Source organism: Vombatus ursinus, unplaced genomic scaffold, assembly GCF_900497805.2.
Source record: "Vombatus ursinus unplaced genomic scaffold, bare-nosed wombat genome assembly UNPS02014794.1, whole genome shotgun sequence".
Classification (NCBI taxonomy): domain Eukaryota; kingdom Metazoa; phylum Chordata; class Mammalia; order Diprotodontia; family Vombatidae; genus Vombatus; species Vombatus ursinus.
In genome coordinates, this window is record NW_020954572.1 from 14,336,280 (window position 1) to 14,355,920 (window position 19,641).

The following is a 19,641-nucleotide window of genomic DNA, read 5'->3' on the forward strand; positions in this document are numbered from 1 at the left end:
AAAGAAATCCTCTAGCACAAATGTAAACAAGCACAAAAGTACTGATATTTACGATGTCTTCCACTCTGCTTGATTGACAGCTGTGTATATTATTAGTTGTACTCTAACCAGAATTAAGTGACAACTGAATTCAGTAGACCCTTATAACATACTTACTATGTGCCAAGTATTGTGCTAGGTCCTCCTGAAAATGTATAGGTAAATAAGACTTAGTGACTGCTTTCAAGAAACTTATAAGTAAGGGGGGGATATAATACATACATAAATAAGCAAATACAAAATGTGGCCAGGGAAGAATATAAGAAATGTGAAGTGCTATGAAAGTCTAAGGAAGGAAAGATGAATTCTGGCAGAGGGATCATATAAAGCTTCAAGGAAGATGGGTCTTGAAGTATAGGTCACATTTTGGCAGGCAGAGATACTCTGCCCTGGTCCAGCCACATCTGAATTATGTTCAGTTCTGGGCACCATATTTTAAGCAGGATATTCATTAGCCAAAGATCACTCCAAGGAGAGCAACCAATATGGCAGAGGACCTTGAGTTTGTGCCTAATAAAGTCTGGTAGAAGGAACTGAGATGCTTGAATATGAGCAGACTGGGAGAACATGCTCAGTGTCTTTAGATATTTCAAGGTTTCTTATGTGGGAGAGGGATAAAAGTTCTTGTGATTGGCTCTGGATGGCAGAGCTCAGGGTGTTAGGTGGAAGTTGTAAGGGGCCAACTTTAGGTTTGGTGTATGGGAACACTTCCTCACAGGAATAGCTATCCAAAAGTGGAATGGGCTGCCTTTGGAGACAGCATATTCTCCTCACTGGAAATTTTAAAGCAAACTTTGAGCTAAGCAATGCTTTAAAGCTTAGATCAAAAGGGAAAGAAGTAGACAATTTTGTGGACAGCTTCATGAGGTCATTTGTCAGATACAATGCAGCTTGATTCTTGTTCGGGTATCGGCTGAACTAGATGGGTGTCCATCTCTGAGATTCTGTAATTTTGTGATCTTCAAAAGCCTCTACTCTTTATGTCAGAACCTCTGTATATGTATTAGTATCTGATTATAGGTGCTTCAACTTGTACTTAATGAAAATATCACCTTTCTTATACAGGCTTAGGTCCACCCCACACCCTTAGACCACCTCCTTTATGAGTAGAAAATATCTTTTAAAAAAAAATTGATGGAAGTACGTTGTTTTGGTATTTCAATTCAGTTCAATACAACAGACATTTATTAAGTGTTTACCATACACCGAGTTATCATGTAAGGTTTAAGGATAGGGTAAGGATACAAAAATGAAAAAGATCATAGTTTCTTTCCTCAAGTTTAAAATCTAGTATGGGGCATATGACCTATATGTAAACAAATGTGATGAAAGGCAAACTGTGATTGGGCAAAGACAGTGCTCTCAGAAGATCAACACATAGTGCTCTAAGAAAATTTGAAGAAGGAGAGATCCCTTTTCATTGAGGGACATTAGAAAAGGTTTCTTAGAGGAGATGATATTTGAGTTGGCCCTTGAAAGAAGAGAGGGATTTCAGTAGGTAAGGTGGCATAGTAATAATAGTAATAGCTGATATCTTAAGTGACCCTTAAAGTTTATAAAACACTTACTGCCTTATTAATTTGATCCTTAATAATACCCTTTGAGTTAGCATCTACTTCATAGGGATACCTTTCTAAGATACTATTATGCCTGTTTTACTGCTGAAGAAACAGAGGCTCAGAAAGGTTAAAGACTTGTTCAAGGTTACTCAAATAGTGTTTGAAGCAATATTCAAATTCAGGTCTTCTGTACCAAAAGTTCAACACTTGATGCTTTATTCTACCTAGATGACTAGGTATAGAGTGCTCTTGGAAATGGGATGGGATGGTGAACTTTTTGAATGAATGGAGGTGAGGAGAGAACATGACAAAAAAAAGTACAAGTAGTTATACAGGTTAGCTAGAACATAATCTATGAAGGTTAGTAGTGTGACATCAGCTAGAAAGGTTAACTAGAAACAGAGTATGAATTCCAAGATAAAGAGTTTGTATATGATTCCATTGCCATTTGGAAATCACCAAAGAATTTTGATCAATAGTGACATGATAGAATGACATATTAGGAAAATTATTTTGGCAGCTGTGTGAAGGGTAGATTTATGGTATCAGAGACTGGAAGTAGGAACTTTAATAAGTTACTAGAATTGTCTAAGAGATAATGAGGGAATGAACTAGAGGAGGGACTGTGTGAGTGAAGAGGAGAGGAGGATGGATGTAAGATATATTGTGGAAGTAGAATTAACAGAATTTGAAAAATGGTTGGATGTGGGTGTAAGAACTTGAGGGAGTGAAATATCAAGCTTGGCATTGGATTTGATAGTAAGAGATCATTGGTTACATAGAAGGGAGTAGTTTCAGTATTTTGTTGAGATCAGAATCCCTACTAGTAGAGGCTGAATAATTACCCAGTGGTGGAAAAGAAGTGAAGCTAGTGAGGGTAGGCTGCTCTTTCTAGAAATTTAGCAGTGAAGGGAAGGAGATATTAAGATAACTTGAGGCTATGGCACGATAATGTAAGCTTTTTTGTTTGTTTTTGAAAACTTGGGAAATACGAGCATTTTAGTCGGTAGCAGGGAAAGAACCCATAGAGATGGAGATTGGATGAAGACAGAAAATAGCTGTGGAATAAGGTTCTAGAGGAGTCTAGAAGCAATTAAATCAAGGGTACAAGTGAAAGGAGATGGTCATCTCATCTTCCTTTAGTGTAACAAAGAGAGAGAGAGGATAGGTGAAAATAGAGTTTTGAGGCATAGAGGAGAGGCAATAGGAAACTCGTGACTGATGACCTCAATTTTCTTAATAAAGTAAGATGGGTGGCCCTCTTCTGAGTGAGAATTCAGTGAGGATGGCCTTGGGGGTTCTAGGGTATGGGGAATTTTAGAAGTCCACTGTGTGGAGTGTGATGAGAATTGTTCTGCAGTGCTAAGTGTCCAGTTGAGATTAGATAATATGATTTTGCAGTGAATTGAGTCAGTCAGCAGGTTTATTCCTTTTGAGGATGAAGAGCATGTTTAGGAGGAGTTAAGCATTACAAGAGATGAAAAAAACAGGAGGAAAATTTCAGAGTTTAGGGTCATAGGGATGAAGTAGTTTTTGGTGGTAGCGAGATATGAAATGTTACTATCTTTGGTGGGTATCTAAGATATTATGAAGATGAAGATTAAGGAAACAGAAGGCTGATGAATTGGGAGGAAAAGGCATTATTATAAGGGTCATCATCATGAAAATAGAGAACTCACCTGCATTCTGATTGGGAGTGACATTGTTTTTTATGCCTGACCCAGATTCTGAAGTCATGTCTGCCCTGCCCACTGAGACCCTTTTCCTACCTCTTTCTTGATTCTGGATTCTGGGCCCTTGGCTTTCTTAAAGAGACTAAAACTTGGACTTCTCTCTGAAGAATACTAAGAATTGAAGCTTTATTCAGACAACATGTACAAATGTATCTGGATAAATATATCATTTTATACAAAAGAATAGAAACATTTTATGACAGACTCATAATCTTTGTCTAAAATTTCCAGACTAATATGAATCTTTATTCACATTTTCCAGGAAATGTAAGTGGACCCAAGGCTTATGTTATCAATATATTTTCCCTGAACTATAGATAAATCAAGGAGAATGTGGAATATTTCAATGTATCTTACACAGTGTATGAAGGGAGAAGAGTAATAGTGCTCATAAAGAGAGTACCTAAACATCTGAATATCATATTTGAAAACCTTATTAGGAAAAACTGTTGGAAGGTTTTATTGTAGAGACATACAATTTCTTATGCTAGCCAACAAGAAAAACCATTTATTGTAGAGAAATACAATTTCTTATGCTAGCCACCAAGAAAAACCAATGTCACATTGCATATTTTCTTGGTAGAATGTCTCTTGGCCCATGAGCAGAATAATATTGAGATCAGATATTAACATATAGAGTTAGTTCAGAGAGAAGAAAGATGGGAAACTAAAGAGACACCTTGTGCAGTGCCCTAAAGGTGAGTGTATTAGAGATCAGGCAGAATATGAGTAGAAGAGAGTTCTCCAGCCATTACACTAAACATGCTATTGTGTAATATCCAGCTATAACACCTTGGGAGAGATGAGTTAATCCATCCAATACTTCAGTGCTTATTAGCTCATCAAAGGGAAAAGCAGAGATGCCTTATTGCTATATCAAATAGTCAAGTTTGTAGGTGAGATAATAAAATAGTGTTTTTTTTAAAGTCATATTTTAGCATGAAAATTTTTCTTTCCCAAGAGGAAAAAAAAAAGGTCAAGAAGGATTTACACCTCAATGCTTGTATAATTCAAAATTTACATAGTTTAATAAATGCAAGTAGACATCATAGGAAGTAGAGGAGGACCTCTGTAAAACACAGTTTTGATTGTTGGGTAAGGAACATGTAGGAAATGAAGCTCTGAAATATGGCACAACCATTTTCTTATTCATTTGCTCATTTGTCTTGACTGCAAGTGGATTTTTGCCAAGGATATTTGTTTGAAAATGTAAGTCTTTGCCAACCTCTGGAAGGATTTAGAGAAATGCTTGGGCTGTCTTCATTTCCCCAAGCAAATGGTAATTTCATGGCAATTCTTAAAATAAACATTTCCAACCTGAAAATATTTAATGAATATTTCCATTTTAGAAACAAACATTTACAACTAAAACCAATATTTGGCTTGTAAGGATGAATAAGATATTTTTATTTGTTGGAAGTACTTGTGAATGCTAGTACTACCATATTGTGTTGCTTCTGCTACTTTATCCTTATAACTGATCTGGGTAACATTCCATGAAGAGTTGGTCTGTATTTCAATTTGGAGATGATTCCTGGTTATTTACCATATGAGTAAAATGTCCCATTCCTATCAAATGTCAGCTACTATTCATGTAACTATCTATGTGTGACACCATTTGAAATGAACTTTGGCTAAACAGATAACCAAAAACTATTGCCAGTTGTGTTTATAGAATTGGAAGAAATCAGGGAGGAAAAAGAGCTGAGTATATTGCCATGTACATTGTAAGTAAGCTTTTGTTTTTGTCTTAATTTGAGTCTACTATCCTGATTAGATCAAATAGATCTGGGAAAAATCACATGATAGCTATGAGGAGTTTTAAAGAAATTGTACTTGATCTATACAAGAGAAAGACAAAAGAGGCATTTGGTTGAACTAAGTCAACCAAATCAAGTGGATTCCAAATCTCTGGGACTAAGTTTTTATTTTTCTACCATTTTTTTGTAGCTATTAAGCACTGAAGATTTATTTCTTCTGTAGGAAATAGCATCATCAGCATAAAGGTAGAACTAGATCGACTATTAAGTAAACCATTAATGAAAGAGGAAAATGTTGGCCTAATAAGAATGCCTGAAGGACTATGACATGAATAAAGATGTTTTAAATGCAAATATTAGTGAGGGATAAAGATTGTAACCAGTGTATGAAACTTAGATTTATGCAAGCATTTAACTGTCATAGTTCATTACAATTAACCTGCCCCCACACAAAATAAAACAAATGCCAATAATGTAGCAATATGATTAATATTATACTATTAATGATATATTAATATAATAACTAGGAAACTAAAATCAGTCCTCTCTCTTAATAGTGAGCATCCTAATGGTGAAGAATTGACTATCCTGAAGGAGTTTTATGTAGTATTTAAAGAGCAATATGATACATTAAGTACATTTTTTGTTTTTTTTTCATTAAGTACATTTTTAAGTCTGAAAAATTTTCTTTTCTAACTTAATAGAAAGTATATAAGTAAATAAGATTATGGGAACAACTTTTTGGTATTTTATTTAATAAACAATGTATTATTGATCTTTTGGACTTTAAACATGTAAATGCCAAGTAACATTTAATAAGTGAAGTTTTGCCATGTGGAAAGGAGGTGGCTGATGAGGGTATTAAATTGAAGTAACAAAGTTAGAATGGTGGGTTAGGTTTTGACAAGACAGTTCAGAGGAAAATGTGAGCTCAAGAGAGATTTTAAAATAGGGGATCCCCAATGTTTTTTCACACTTTTTTACTTCCCCAAAGTCCTGACTATCAGTCTGTTTCTAGGAAGGGTAAAGAATTGGTGCTGACACTTAACACAGGACACTTTAGCTTAGAATCACCGTGTTTCCGTGCCACCCCACTTACAGATTTGACTGTCACAGAGGGAGGGGCCATTTTCACAGCTTTCAGCCACATCCTTTTCACCAGTGGAAATGAATGTGGGAAAGGACATATTTACCATAGCTTCTGACCAAGGCCCTGTAACCACTGTGAAAACTCCCCAAAGCTGTGGGTAACTCATTAGGCCACAGTTGATTGGGTTGGCCTTGATAATTGCCCATTTGGGGAACCCTGCTTTTTACAATTTTTAGTTAGGGATAAATACTACTTAAGTGAAAGCCAGAACCACAGCTGAGTTACATCAAAAGATATAAATAGCTATGAACCTCACTTGTCAGAACTTGGGTTAACAGTGGAGCAAAAAGCTTAGAAAGATATGGGGGGAAAAGAAAAATAAAACAAAAGCTTAGGAGGCGACATCCAAAAATCTTAAGTGATGAAATCCTTAAGTTATTTTTTCTTTTGTTATCCTTAAAATTTTTTCTTAGTATACTTAACAGTAATGCTCCAAGAGTCAGGATAATTTCAGCTAAATATAAAGGAAATCTTTCTTCAGTTCAGAGATAACCAAAAATAGAATGAAATGCTTTTGGAGGCAGGGGGAATTCCCTTTACTTATCTGGAAGCAAATTTTGGGTCACCATTGTATGACAGAGTGGATTCTTTATTTAAGCATGGGTTGGATTAGATGGCCTAACACTGAGAGTCTGAGATTTTGGATTTTTCTGTGATTCTCTGATGGGTCACAAGTTTACTTAACTCTGTGAATTTGAAATAAAAGGACTATATGTAATTACAGAATAAAATGAAAAACATTCACAACAAAATACTTCAATTGGTGGTTGAGGGAAGCAGCAAGTCATATAACCAGCAATTTTCTTAGCTCATGTTTTTGAGTTTTTATTCTGCTTTGTTGATGATAAACCATAAGTATTTTATAATTCATTGAATAGTAACATGAATTTTTAAAAGTCCAAGTATTTTTAAAAATCCAAGAATCAAACCCATCCATTTTATATACAGATTATAAGCATGTATAGGTATACCTATTCACACACATCCTGAATTTCAAAGAGACCTAACAACTGAGTTTATGACCAATAAATATTTGAGAATACATAGAAGTTCAGGAAATTCCCAGTGGAAGCTTTCATAGTCCATCAGTCAATCAACAACCATTTATTAAGCACCTACTATGCACCAAGGACTGTGCTAAGATTAGGTAGAATATTCTGTCAGTAGCAGAGTTAATATACTTTTCAAATAATTACTGGAGAAACATTAGGAAAAACCAGCTTGTAAGACCTTCTAAGTATTCTTTTTTTTGTTGTTGTTGCTGAAGCAATTGGGGTTAAGTGACTTGCCTGGGGTCACACAGCTAGTAAGTGTGTCAAGTGTCTGAGGCTGGATTTGAACTCAGGTCCTCCTGACTCTAAGGCCAGAGATGTATCCACTTCACCACATAGCTACCACTGTCTAGGTATTATAAAAGACTAATTTGCTTCAGGAAAAAAAAGACATGCTGATTTTGACATATAAATCAGAATCCAAATCTACGGATGAATGATTTGATCCTTCAATATTAAAATCTCAAAAGCAATCTTTTATTTAGCATTCTATAAACTAGGTTCACTAAAACCAATGATGTCAAAAGCATATATCTGCCCATTTTATAGATTTGAGTTGGACAATTTTTTTGGGGGGGAAGGGCTTAAATGTGCTTAGTACACTGCCGTTTTCATAAGGCATTAAGTATCAGTTGACTATTTCAACCACAATACTTTTTTTTTCCTTCAGTGTAGTGCAGAATATTAAAATGAATAGAGTGCTGGGCTGAGAGATAGAGAGATCTGTCAAGGGGATCTGAGTCAAATAATGATTGAGACTAGCTATGTGACCCTGGGAAAGTCATTTAACCTATAAAGAAAGGCCTCAAGCAACTCGTTAGGAATTAACTGCTAAGTCCATAGATGGGCTGCATCCTTTTGTGGAGGGAATTCACATCCCAGAAGTTCCCTGCACTCATGAAATGAGAGCTCTTTCTGGTTTTTGAATGTTACTCTTAATAAGAGAACTTTGTAAAAGTATCCCATTAGGGAAAATGTATCAAATACACCAGTGGAATTTAGGCTTAAGAATGTTGGGTCAAAGATCTAGTTCTGGAAGTGAACTTAGAAGCCATTTGGTGTCAAACTCAAATAGAAAAAATGGCCACTAATATGTACATAGACATCCGTACAGGTCTGCATTTTGACTTAAAAAATAAATATTATCTATGTTCTATTGTTTTCATTGTTGTTCAGTCATTTCAGTCATGCCCTCCCCGTAGTGAACCCATTTGGGGTTTCTTGGCAGAGATACAAGAGTGGTTTGCCATTTTCTTCTCCAGCTCATTTTACAGATGAGGAAACTGAGACAGACAAAGTTAAGTGACTTGCCCAGGGTCACACAGCTAGTAAGTCTCTGAGACCAGATTTGAATTCAGGAAGAGGAGTCTTCCTGACTCTAGGACGGTGTTCTATCCACTGTACCACCCAGCTGTTTTTCTGTTGTATGTTTATTTAGTTTGTTAAAATATCTCCCAATTACATTTTAATCTGGTTTAGACTCACTCAGGTTGATACCTCTGATCTAGTTCAACTCCCTCAAATTACAAATGTAGACAATTAGGCCCAGAAGTTAAATGTCCAGCCTAAGGTCACATAGATAGTAAACAGAGGCAGGATTTGAACCCAGCTCCTGTGACCCTATGAACTGGTGCTCTTTTTACTATCTCACTCATCAAAATGTTTACCTTATGTAATTATAATTGATTAATGTAATGATAGGAATTTCAATTTCAGGTTAATGCCTTAAGAAAAATCAAATTGAAAAATTGATTCATTTTAATTATACAGTATTACTTCTTTATAATATTTCTACATAATAAAAACCCCATAATATTATTTCTTCAAAAAAAAAGCTGTTAGAGAGGGTTAGCAAAAGGGTTTATGCAAAATGCTTTTGATATAATCAGAGCTGAAGATAATCAAAATAAAATGGGGGAATGAATAAGCAAATGGATTATTCTGTGAAAATATAACAATTTTTTAAAAAATTTGGGTTGAAAAGTATTTTAAAAATTTATGCAAGAAACAGCATTCCACAACAGCTGGTTAAATGACTGACTTTTTAAACTTTTCCACTGGTTTTGTTGGCATAATGCAGCCCCAGCCCCGAGTCCTTTCCAGAAACTCACAGTTTTTGAAGAAAGCCAAGAGGCCTGAGGATTTTATCCATTACAAATTTTCTTCTCACTTCCTTCAGCTCTTCCATTTCTGTCATATTTTCACTTTCATCAGTTTTCATGAGCAGAAGTCTAGAAGACTATGTCCCTTTCACTTACCTCCTAAATCCAGAATCTTTTCTCTTACATTTAGAAATGCTAGCTTTAGCCAAATGTTTTTTATAAAGCATAGAGGAGAAATCAGAGCCAGGAATGGACCGTCTTCTCTATGCTGTAAGCTGCAAGCTACCCTCCCTTTAAACAAAACCCAAAATATAACATACTAAAACCTTTAACAAACAGCAACACCAAAAATTCTTCCTTCCCAATACATGTTGGGATTTATTTGAAATAAATAATCATTAGGAAAAACAAATATAATCTAATTCCAGGAAAATAGGGGGAGCAAAAATTTACCTTTTTCATATTGACTCCTGATTTGTATTTTGTACAGACATCTTCTACAATCAACCAGTAAAAGGCAGATTAAAAATGAACATCCAAAAAACTTCTTAGTATATACATTTTGCTAAATGGATTTTTTTTTAAAAAAATATTTAATTACAAATGTGTAAACATTGTAAATATACTCAGGCATATGGGCCAATCTGTCCATCATGAGAGGACAATCAAATAAAACAGGTTATTTTTATTAGTGTCAATCCCTTGTTTGTTTTAAGTAAAATGTTTTGCCTTCATTAAAGGCATTAGGCCTCTGAGTACAGACAGTCCCTGACTTACAAATGACCCATGACTCACACATACAAACAGCCTCCTCCTTGTCAGCTCTACTCCCCCCAGACTAGCAGGGCCCAGTTACCACTGCTATTATGGGAAGAAAAGAAACAAGAAAACAAACACTCAGTCTTGTAGCTTTTAGGGAATCCGTGGTTTCAGGAGTGGAGGAAGCAAGGAAAGCTCTGTAAAATATAAATCAGTTCAGGGAGCTGATTTCAGGGATAAGCTTCCCCACAGGACTTACTACCTATTCTCTTCCAAAAGCATGTTTCCCCACACTACACAAAACACTTTCTACTCTACTTTGTTAAGTAATTTGAATTAACATGTACCCTATTTAAAAAAAATGGAAATACTGCAAAGATTATTGGGCCATTAGTCCCTCATACTTTAGTATGAAGTAGTTAATGAACATTACTTCTAACACCTTAGGTATGTATAGAAGGTGTACTAGCTCTAGAAGATGCTAAGGTCCCTTTTGTCTTTAAGTCTATGATCCTATGCCCTGGATGGGAAAAATAATGGGAATTGTTGATAGTTGGGTAAAGGATGAGAAGACAAATTTAGAACATGAATCACTTGAACGTGTTTGGGTGGTCCATAGTGGATTGTCTCAGGAGCAGAGGGTAACACGAAGGTACTCATTGTCACGGGGAGGGCATATCATCCCTAGGATATAGGAGAAAAGTACAGATAAGGAATTAGGAGTATGTAAAAAATGAACTTTGTCTATTTCTAAAGTTTGCTGAGAGCTATTTGATTCTCAGGAAAGAGAATTAGAGCTGGAATGAACTAATAGGTCCAGTATTCGTATTAAAGAGTATTTCAGGATGAAGAAACTCCCTGCACCAATGCATGTGTTGATACCTCCTTTGCCAGAGCCTTACAGACAAGTGAGGGTGTGAGTGACTAGTCTTGAAGCCAAATGTGTCAAATGCAGAAAGACCTAAAGCCAAGTTGTCATAGTTTTGAAATCAGTTCTCTATCCATTATACTATACTGCCTTTCAAATGAGGGTCCTGAGGCCCAGGGCGATGGGGTCACTTACTCAGGTCACGAAGTTAATGACATAGACATGATTTCTTGCCATTCTACTGCTCTTTAGTAAACGCTTCCTCTCCTCCAGAAACTTCCTTTTCCCTATAGGGGGTAAGACAGCTAGGTGGCACAGTGGATAGAGTATGGGGTCTGAAAGTCAGGAAGATGACTCTTCATGAGTTCAAATCTGGCCTCAGATACTAAATAGCTGTGTGACCCTGGGCAAGTCACCTAATCCTGTTTGCCTCAGTTTCCTCATCTGTAAAATGAACTGGAGAAGGAAATGGTAAACCACTTAAGTACATTTGCCAAGAAAACTACAAAAGGGGTCATAATGAGTCAGAAATGACTGAAAAAATGACTAAACAACAACAAATAGAAAGGAAGGAAACAAACATTTATTAAATACCGACTATGTTCCAGATACACAAATATGATTTCATTTGACCCTCACAACAACCCTGGGAGGTAGGTGCTAGTATTAAGACTATTTTTAAAATATTGCATAACTCTAGTCCCCAGGACCCAGAATTCAGGTTAATAGTAATGATATGAAATACTGGCCTTGGAGTGAGAGAACTTGGGTCTAGATCCCAACACTGGCATTAATTATGAATTTTGTGACCTTGGGAAAATTACTTAACTTCTCAGTGATTTGTAAAATAAGTTACCTTCTATCTCTAATCTTTGTGATTCTGTGATATTTCAGTGCTCGTATGAGTTAAATGAGTGGGTTGGCCTGGGACCCTAAACATCATTTATAATATTGGCTGGGAACATATATAATATTGGCTGGGAACATATATTCTGAATGCCAAATAAGAGAGTTCTAAACTTCTGGAACAAAAAAAAATCTGAAGACTTCATGTAAAAATACATGTGTTTCCATTTCTTCAAATATGTTCGACAGTTTTGTTTTTATTGTACTCATCTTTCATTCTGCATCAGTGACCTAGGCTCAAGTCTACCCTGTCATAATTTACCCTTGCAGTCAAGGCAATAGGGTATTATTGAAACTAACAAATGATTGCCTTTTCTACTAGAAATATAAACAAAAACCTCACACACAGACCATGGCTAAGGCCTGAATGCCAGTTAACACTGAGATTTTGAGACTGATAGATCTGGTTAGTGTAAACATCTCAATGAAAAAGCAAGTAAAGATCATTGAGTTAATTGGAACAGTAAAGGCCTGTGCACTTCTTTGAGGGGAGGACCAGAAATTCAAGAAGAGGAAGAAAAGTTGTTAATGATGGTATGGTTATTCTCTTTCTAGAAAAGACTTGTAGAAATTCTCTGCAATGAAGACAGGAGAAAGAGACTCAAAACATATATTTTTAAAATGTGATCTTTGACATTTCTTATCCCTGCTTATTTTATAGGTGTGTTTCTTAGTTTTTCCCCCTCCCTTTTCTCCCAATCTCATGGGATCTATTCCTTTAATGCCCAAGCTTCCTCAGCCTTTGATCTTTTGACTACATCTATCTCAGAAAAAACAAATATAATTAGCTGAATAGCCAGGGAGCTAGGGAGGACATATGTTGGACGCCCAGCTAGGAAGAGACTTCTACATTTTGTACCTCCTTGCCATGCCCCCTACCCACGCTCTTCTGTATAGTCATGCTTATCTTGTCCTGTCATATTTTGCAGGTCTGGCCAATGAAGATATTGATTCTAATTATTATTACTACTATTATAAACTGAATAATAATAAGAACAACACATTTATATAGGTTTTAAGTTTTCCAAGTACAGTACTTTCCTCACAATCATTGGTGGGGTAGGTAGGACCAGTATCCTCTTTTTATAGATAAAGAAATTAAGGCAGATATAAGTTAGATGATTTGTCACACAGCTACTAAGTGGCAAATTTACTAATGAACTCAGATTTCTGACTGAGTTCAGTGCTTTTTTTTTTAACTTCAGAAGGCTATAATTGGTTTGCTGTTCTCAACTCTTTGTACATTTAGACATTGCCATTAACCACTATCTGTTTTTAGCTGACGTATATATACTCAAACACACACATACACACTATATTAATTTTTATTTGTCTATCGCCAGTCGTCTTGGCTTCTGTCTCGCCACTGGACTCTTATGACTCTGGAGGAGAGAGTGAGGCTGACGACTTTGTGTAGTTCTACCACACTTAAATCCAATCCAGGCACAAGCCAAGACATCATGATGTTATCAGTCCTCTTTGAGAACAAAAGATGAACAACAGATTTTCTGATTGAACTTATGATTTCATCAGTGTAAAGAGCCCCTAGGGAGGAAATTCCTCTACCAATACAGATTTCTCTTCAATTTATGGACTCAGAAAGTACACAGCCAGTGTGTGTCAGAAGTGGGACTTGAACTGATCCTAATAAAGTCCATCTCTTCTGCATCTTGACTACCAAGCTAGATACAGAAACACAGTGCAGTATAGTGTGATATACTTTGTTAGGAAGACCTGAATTCAGGATCTGTCATTGACACTCATTAACTGCGTGACCTTGGGTAAATTACTTAATACCTTTGAAATTCAGTTTCCTTTTCTGTAAAATGGGGAGAATGATATCTACAGTAGCTGCCTGACAGGATTTTTGCAAGGCTCAAATGAGATGATGTAGATAAATCACTTAGTACATTTTGCAGTACTAGCTAAATGTCAGCCATTATTGTTGTTATTATTATTATGGCTAAAATAATAATAAATCAATCTCATTTTACTTGATATAGATCAGATAGAAATTATTACCAATAATAAAATTAATATATTATACCTAATGATTAAATTCTGATTAATGATCAGAATTACAGTTAGCAGGATGAATAAAAGAGTTTCATCTTATTTCATAAACTAGGCTGGGCAGAGTTTTATCTACTAATGACTAATCTGTTCAGAAACTCTCACTTAAATGCCACATTAGCCTTCAGTATAAAATTATAAACAGAATTATAACCTATTTCCTGGTCATTCCTATCCTATTCTTCATTACTGAGAGTTTGATATTTAGACATTGCCTAGGCACACATGAGCACTCCTACATATACCAAAGAATTCTAATCTTTACACATTTTTAAGAGAAACTGGACTTATGATTTAATTTGGCCCCCATTTACCTCCTTTTGCTTCTCTTCCAAAGAAAACTTTATACAGGCAACATTTCCACTTAGTACTAAGAAATGAGCCTTTTCTCTGGATGAAGTTTTAGATTCTGGAAGATGGTTTCTATGGAATGTTTTTGATAAACATTAGCATTATTTCTAGGGCAGCTAGGTGGCACAGTGAATAGAGTGCTGGGCCTGGAGTCAAGAAGATTCCTCTCCCTGAGTTCAAATCTGGATTCAGACACTTACTCACTGTGTAACCCCGGGCAAATCACTTAACCCTGTTTGCCTCACTTTTATCATCTATAAAATGAGCTAGGGAAGGAAATAACAAACCAGTACAGTGTCTTTGCCAAGAAAGTCCCAAATGGGGCACCAAAGAGTCACACATGATTGAAAAGCATTATCCCCATAAGCATAAATGTAATCTTTCTAACATGCTTTAGTGTAATTGTTCTGGGGGTAGGAATAATATCAAACTCTCTCTTTTTGTAATATTTTATCTTATTTCAAAACAGTTTATGACAAAGTTGTCATAATTTTCCATACACAATTTGTTTAATTTGTATCTCTAGCCTTTTCAAAGACTGTTTGGAAACAATAAAACCACTTGTCCACTGATTCCAGATAATCATGAAAGGAGAAATATTTTTAAAGAAGAAAAAACATGATGATTTTTAGACTTTGAGACTGTTTCTGCATGGTAATATCAGATTGTCCACCATTACTGAAATGTCTAGCCCAATTAAATCATATTGTAACTTTGGATAAATTATTTCAATCATATAGTCATCCTTATAGTCCTGAAGAAACTCAGAGTCTCAAAGAGTGGAAATCAGTATATTTTCTCTTCTTTAAAATGTATTTCTGGGGACTTTCTGCCAAGATAGCTGCTGAAACAGTAGGCATACAACTTAGCTCCCACATACATAGTCCATAAAATCCTAAAACTTTGCTCCACACCAAATAATGACCAATAAATCTAAGGAGAAGCTACAAAATCATTTATTGATTGATTTTTTATTGATATTTGATTGATATTTATTGATATGATTTCTTCTACCCCAGAATTATATAAAAAGTCAATGAGAAGCCCATAGAAAATAGGAAAGAGCAAGTCCCTTCATGAGCAGAGACAGTATACATTTAACCTGCAAGCCTATGTGTGTGGATTATGTATGTGCAGTAAGTATTACTATGTGTGTGGAGGCAGTAAGATTGAAGGGCTGCTCTGATAAAATCCCCAGATGATCAGACATCCCAGGATAGCAACTTTGTAAGCTCCAAGGAGTAGAAGTGGGTAAGGACCAGATGCAGACCAGCAGAATGACATAGAGCTCAATCAACAGCCTAGGCCTGAGGGCACTGAAGATAAGATGCTCTGAAACTCAAAACTCCAGGGGATGGCCTAACCCTGTGGTTGAGGTCGGTGAAAGAGTCCCAGGTGACCCAGAATGAGACCAAGGAGGACCAAATACCCCACTCAAAGTATGTCAGGGGAGCCTGGCCCAGGCAAAAAGTCATGATTCAGAAACTAAAGCTGAAGAGATGACTAAGTCAAAGAACATGTCAATTAGTATAAAAATTATTGTGAACCTAATTTTATAACAATTGTAAGCAAAGACTCAAAGGTAAAAATGGATTTTTTACACGGACTATGTGAATAATGAGAAGAAATGATGAAAGTGATTAGAAAAAGTGAAATGAGTTCTAGAGGGAAAAATGGGGAGTAGAATAAATAGCTTAGAAGAGAAAGTAGTAAACCTTAATCAAGTAGTGTACCCCCTGAAAAGCAGAATAGATCAAACAGAAATCAAGGAATTCATGAGACAGCAAGAAATATTAGAACAAAATCAAAAGATTCAAAAAATAGAATAAAATGTAAGTTATATAAAAAACTGACTCAGAAAATAAGTCAAGAAGAATTTAAGAATTGTAGAACAATCTAAAAACTATGATGTTAAAAAACAAAAGACCTGAATACTATTTTTTCAAGAAATCACAAATGAAAACTGCCCAGATCTATTAAACAAAAGGGCAAAAAAGGATATAAAGAATGCACTGATTACATCATTAAAGGGACCTTAAAAGGAAAAGACCCAGAGATTTTATAGCCCAAATCCAGAGCTCCAATACCAATGAAAAAGTACTAAAAACATCCAGAAACAAATACTTCAGATGCCAAGAATTAGAGTCAGGATCACACAAGACCTGACAGTTTCTACTAAAAACCAGAGGAGATCTTGGAATACAATATTGCAAAAAGTAAAAGAGAAAGAAGAAAAAACCTTTAATGGAATAGTGGACTTTGCAGCATTTTGGATGAAAAGACAGGAGCTGAGTAGGATCTTTGAAATACAAACACAACAGTCCAGAAAACCTAGAAAGACAATTATAGCAATTGAAAAAAACAGTTAGATGATAAAGTGTTAATATTCTAATAGGAGAGAGAAGATGCATCTCTTCAGAACCTTAATGTTTTCAAAGAGTATGAAGGGATAGAAAGAAAGGGTGCTTAAGAACGAGAATAATACTGGGGAAGAAATAGTCATGAGCACAGCAAATTTCCTAATCCTGAAGAGGAGATTAAAAATGGAGGAGAAGGAAGAAGTAGACTCCAAAAAGGTGCTTTACATTGCCTCTTAGACATTTGGGGATTGGCTGAACATATTGTGGTATGGGAATATAATGGACTAATATTGTGCCCTAAGAAATAATGAAAGAGACAATTTCAGAGAACCTAAGTCAGTATAAACTGACAGGATAGTGAGCAAATCTAAGAGGACAATTTTTTTTCAGCTCATTTTAGCCCGTGCTACTGGTTTTTTGTTTTTTTTTTTTGCTAAAAAAAAGTTTTATATATAGTTTCAGAGTTTCCAACTTAGATTTTTTTAAAAGAGGACAATTAAAAAAAACATCAGTATTACAAAGAAAAACAACTTTGACAGACTTACAACTCTGGTTAATTTGATGACCAACTACATCTCCAGAAGATCTATTATGAAGCATGTTATCCACCTCTTGTGAGGGGGTGGACACAAGATGCAGAGACATACATTTTTGGACATGGCCACTATGTGGACTTATTTTTCTTTACTAAGGTTATTTGTTATAAGGTTCCCCCTTATTTTTCTTCCAATTATTAAGCTTTTCCCCTTACGATAGCCAGACAAAAAGAATTGAATTGTAGTTTTCCTAGGTCTAAAAAATAGCACTCTTTATATGGAAACTAGGTTGTATAGTGGATAGAGTGCTGAACTTGAGAATCACAAAGACCTGAATTCCAATTCTGCCTCTTCAGATGCTCCCTAGCTAGGTGGACAAGTCATTTAAACTCTCTGTGCCTCATTTTTCTCATCTGTAAAATGGAGATAATAGCACCTATCTCACAAAATTATTGTGAGAATCAAATGAGTTAACAGTCTAAAGTGCTTTGTAAACCTTAAAGTGACATGTAAATGCCAAATATTAATAGAACTTACCTCACTGGATTGTTAGGAGGATTAAATTATATTACACAAATAAAATTCTTTGCAAATCTTAAAGTGCTATATGAATGTTAGCTATTGTTATTATTATTATTATTATTATTATTATTATGAGTTTATGAATGGAATGGGTTTAGTTTATTATTAGTTCAATAATGGAATTCCGTAAGAATGGAGTAAGTAGATATAAGGTTCATCATGCATTGCACTTTTTATTCTGGAAGCTTTGTAAGTAGTGTATTTAGATCTTCCATGACTGAGGATAAAACTCATTAAATTTGCAGTTCATTTTGGGTTTTGGACTGATACCAATTAGTTTAAAAATAGAGAAGGGAACTAATGGTAGGTTGCCATTTCAGTTATTAAGCTCAAAATTGGAGTTTGTATTACTATAAAAAATTTACATTTGATCATGATTTTGAACATAATCTCAGAGATCCTGGGAATTAAACCATTTGTTGATATTTTCACTGTTTCTGTGAAGTTGCAGTTAAGAACTTATTGGTCCAAGATATTTGTTTTGAGAAAAAGGAAGAATCCTATTTTAGTTAGAAATACTATTTTGGTGACTTGGATCTATCTAACTAAAACTCATCTCAAAGTTGTTTGTAACCCTAGGTTCAGAGGTAGTTGTATTTCCCTATCTAGTGAGAAGATGCAAATATTTCATTTAGATATATTTAACATTTCATTTGTAGCATATAAATATAGTTGACATTTGTGTAGTATAAAGTGCTTTATTATACATTACTGCGTTTGGTCTTTACAACAACTCTATGAGGTAGCTATGATGGATATTATTATCCCCACCTGACAGATGATGAAACTGAGGGCCAGAGAGATTATATGACTATCCCATGGAACCTAGAACTTTCCTGACTTCAAATCCCACATGCCTTTAATTACACTGTCTGCTTTGGAAAGTTTGGCTCAGAAGCCAGGAAAAAAACTGACACAGGCACCCAAATTTTGAGACCTTACTGATTGACAGGTCTCCATTCAGAATAAACAGTTAACTTGAAGGGAGAATTTCAGTCACAGAAACTGAATTCTAGTTGAGAAAATTATCCTCTGTGGACTGATGATTGAGTTTACCATTAATAAAGTAACCACCCCTCCCCCTGCCCCCAATCCTATCCTCTCAAAACCCCAGACAATCTGATGTTAATTTTTCGGGGGAGAAATATGTGGTAAATTATACTACCAAGTCTGCAGTAATTAAATTGTATTTTCATTTTGATTTTGTTTCTTGTCTGATGCTGCAATTTCAGAAGAGCACAAGCCATGTGAAAGTCTGAATAAAATTCAGAGAGTAGCATCAAGGACTTCTGAGCTCAGGAAACTGAGGTTGGCAGCGCTAATTTGTATTAAAGTTGTTGTTGCATGACAGCAGGAAAAAGATTTAATGCTTGCCACCTGAATCAAGGCACGGAACATTGGTTTCTATAACTGCCGTGAATTTGAATCGAGGCCAGTATCTCTAAATTTCAAATAAGCCGATACTCTGTCTTGAAAGAAGATACAGGCCACTTATGTTATGGAAGGTATTTAGAAAATATTATTTCAGTTTAATTATACATATTATATTTAATCATATTTATTATATTAAATATAAACATAATATCATATTACATATAGTACATGTATAATTTATATATTATACATTTAATCATATCTGTGTATGTATAAATATATATTTAGTTGTATCTAATATGTTAATATATTTATATATTATATATGCAATATTGTACATTATGCATATTACATTTATATTACATATTTATATGCATGCATATACGGGCCGCACGCCGGCCTTCTGCCAGTCGTGCGCCAGTACCCACTTCTCTTAA

General features: G+C 35.3%; 1 protein-coding gene across 1 annotated transcript in view; it reads left to right on the plus strand.

Annotated features, from left to right (window-relative positions):
- NPAS3 (neuronal PAS domain protein 3) overlaps positions 1-19,641 on the plus strand; it is a 1,128,724-nt gene that overhangs the window by 24,882 nt on the left and 1,084,201 nt on the right. The window lies entirely within an intron of this gene.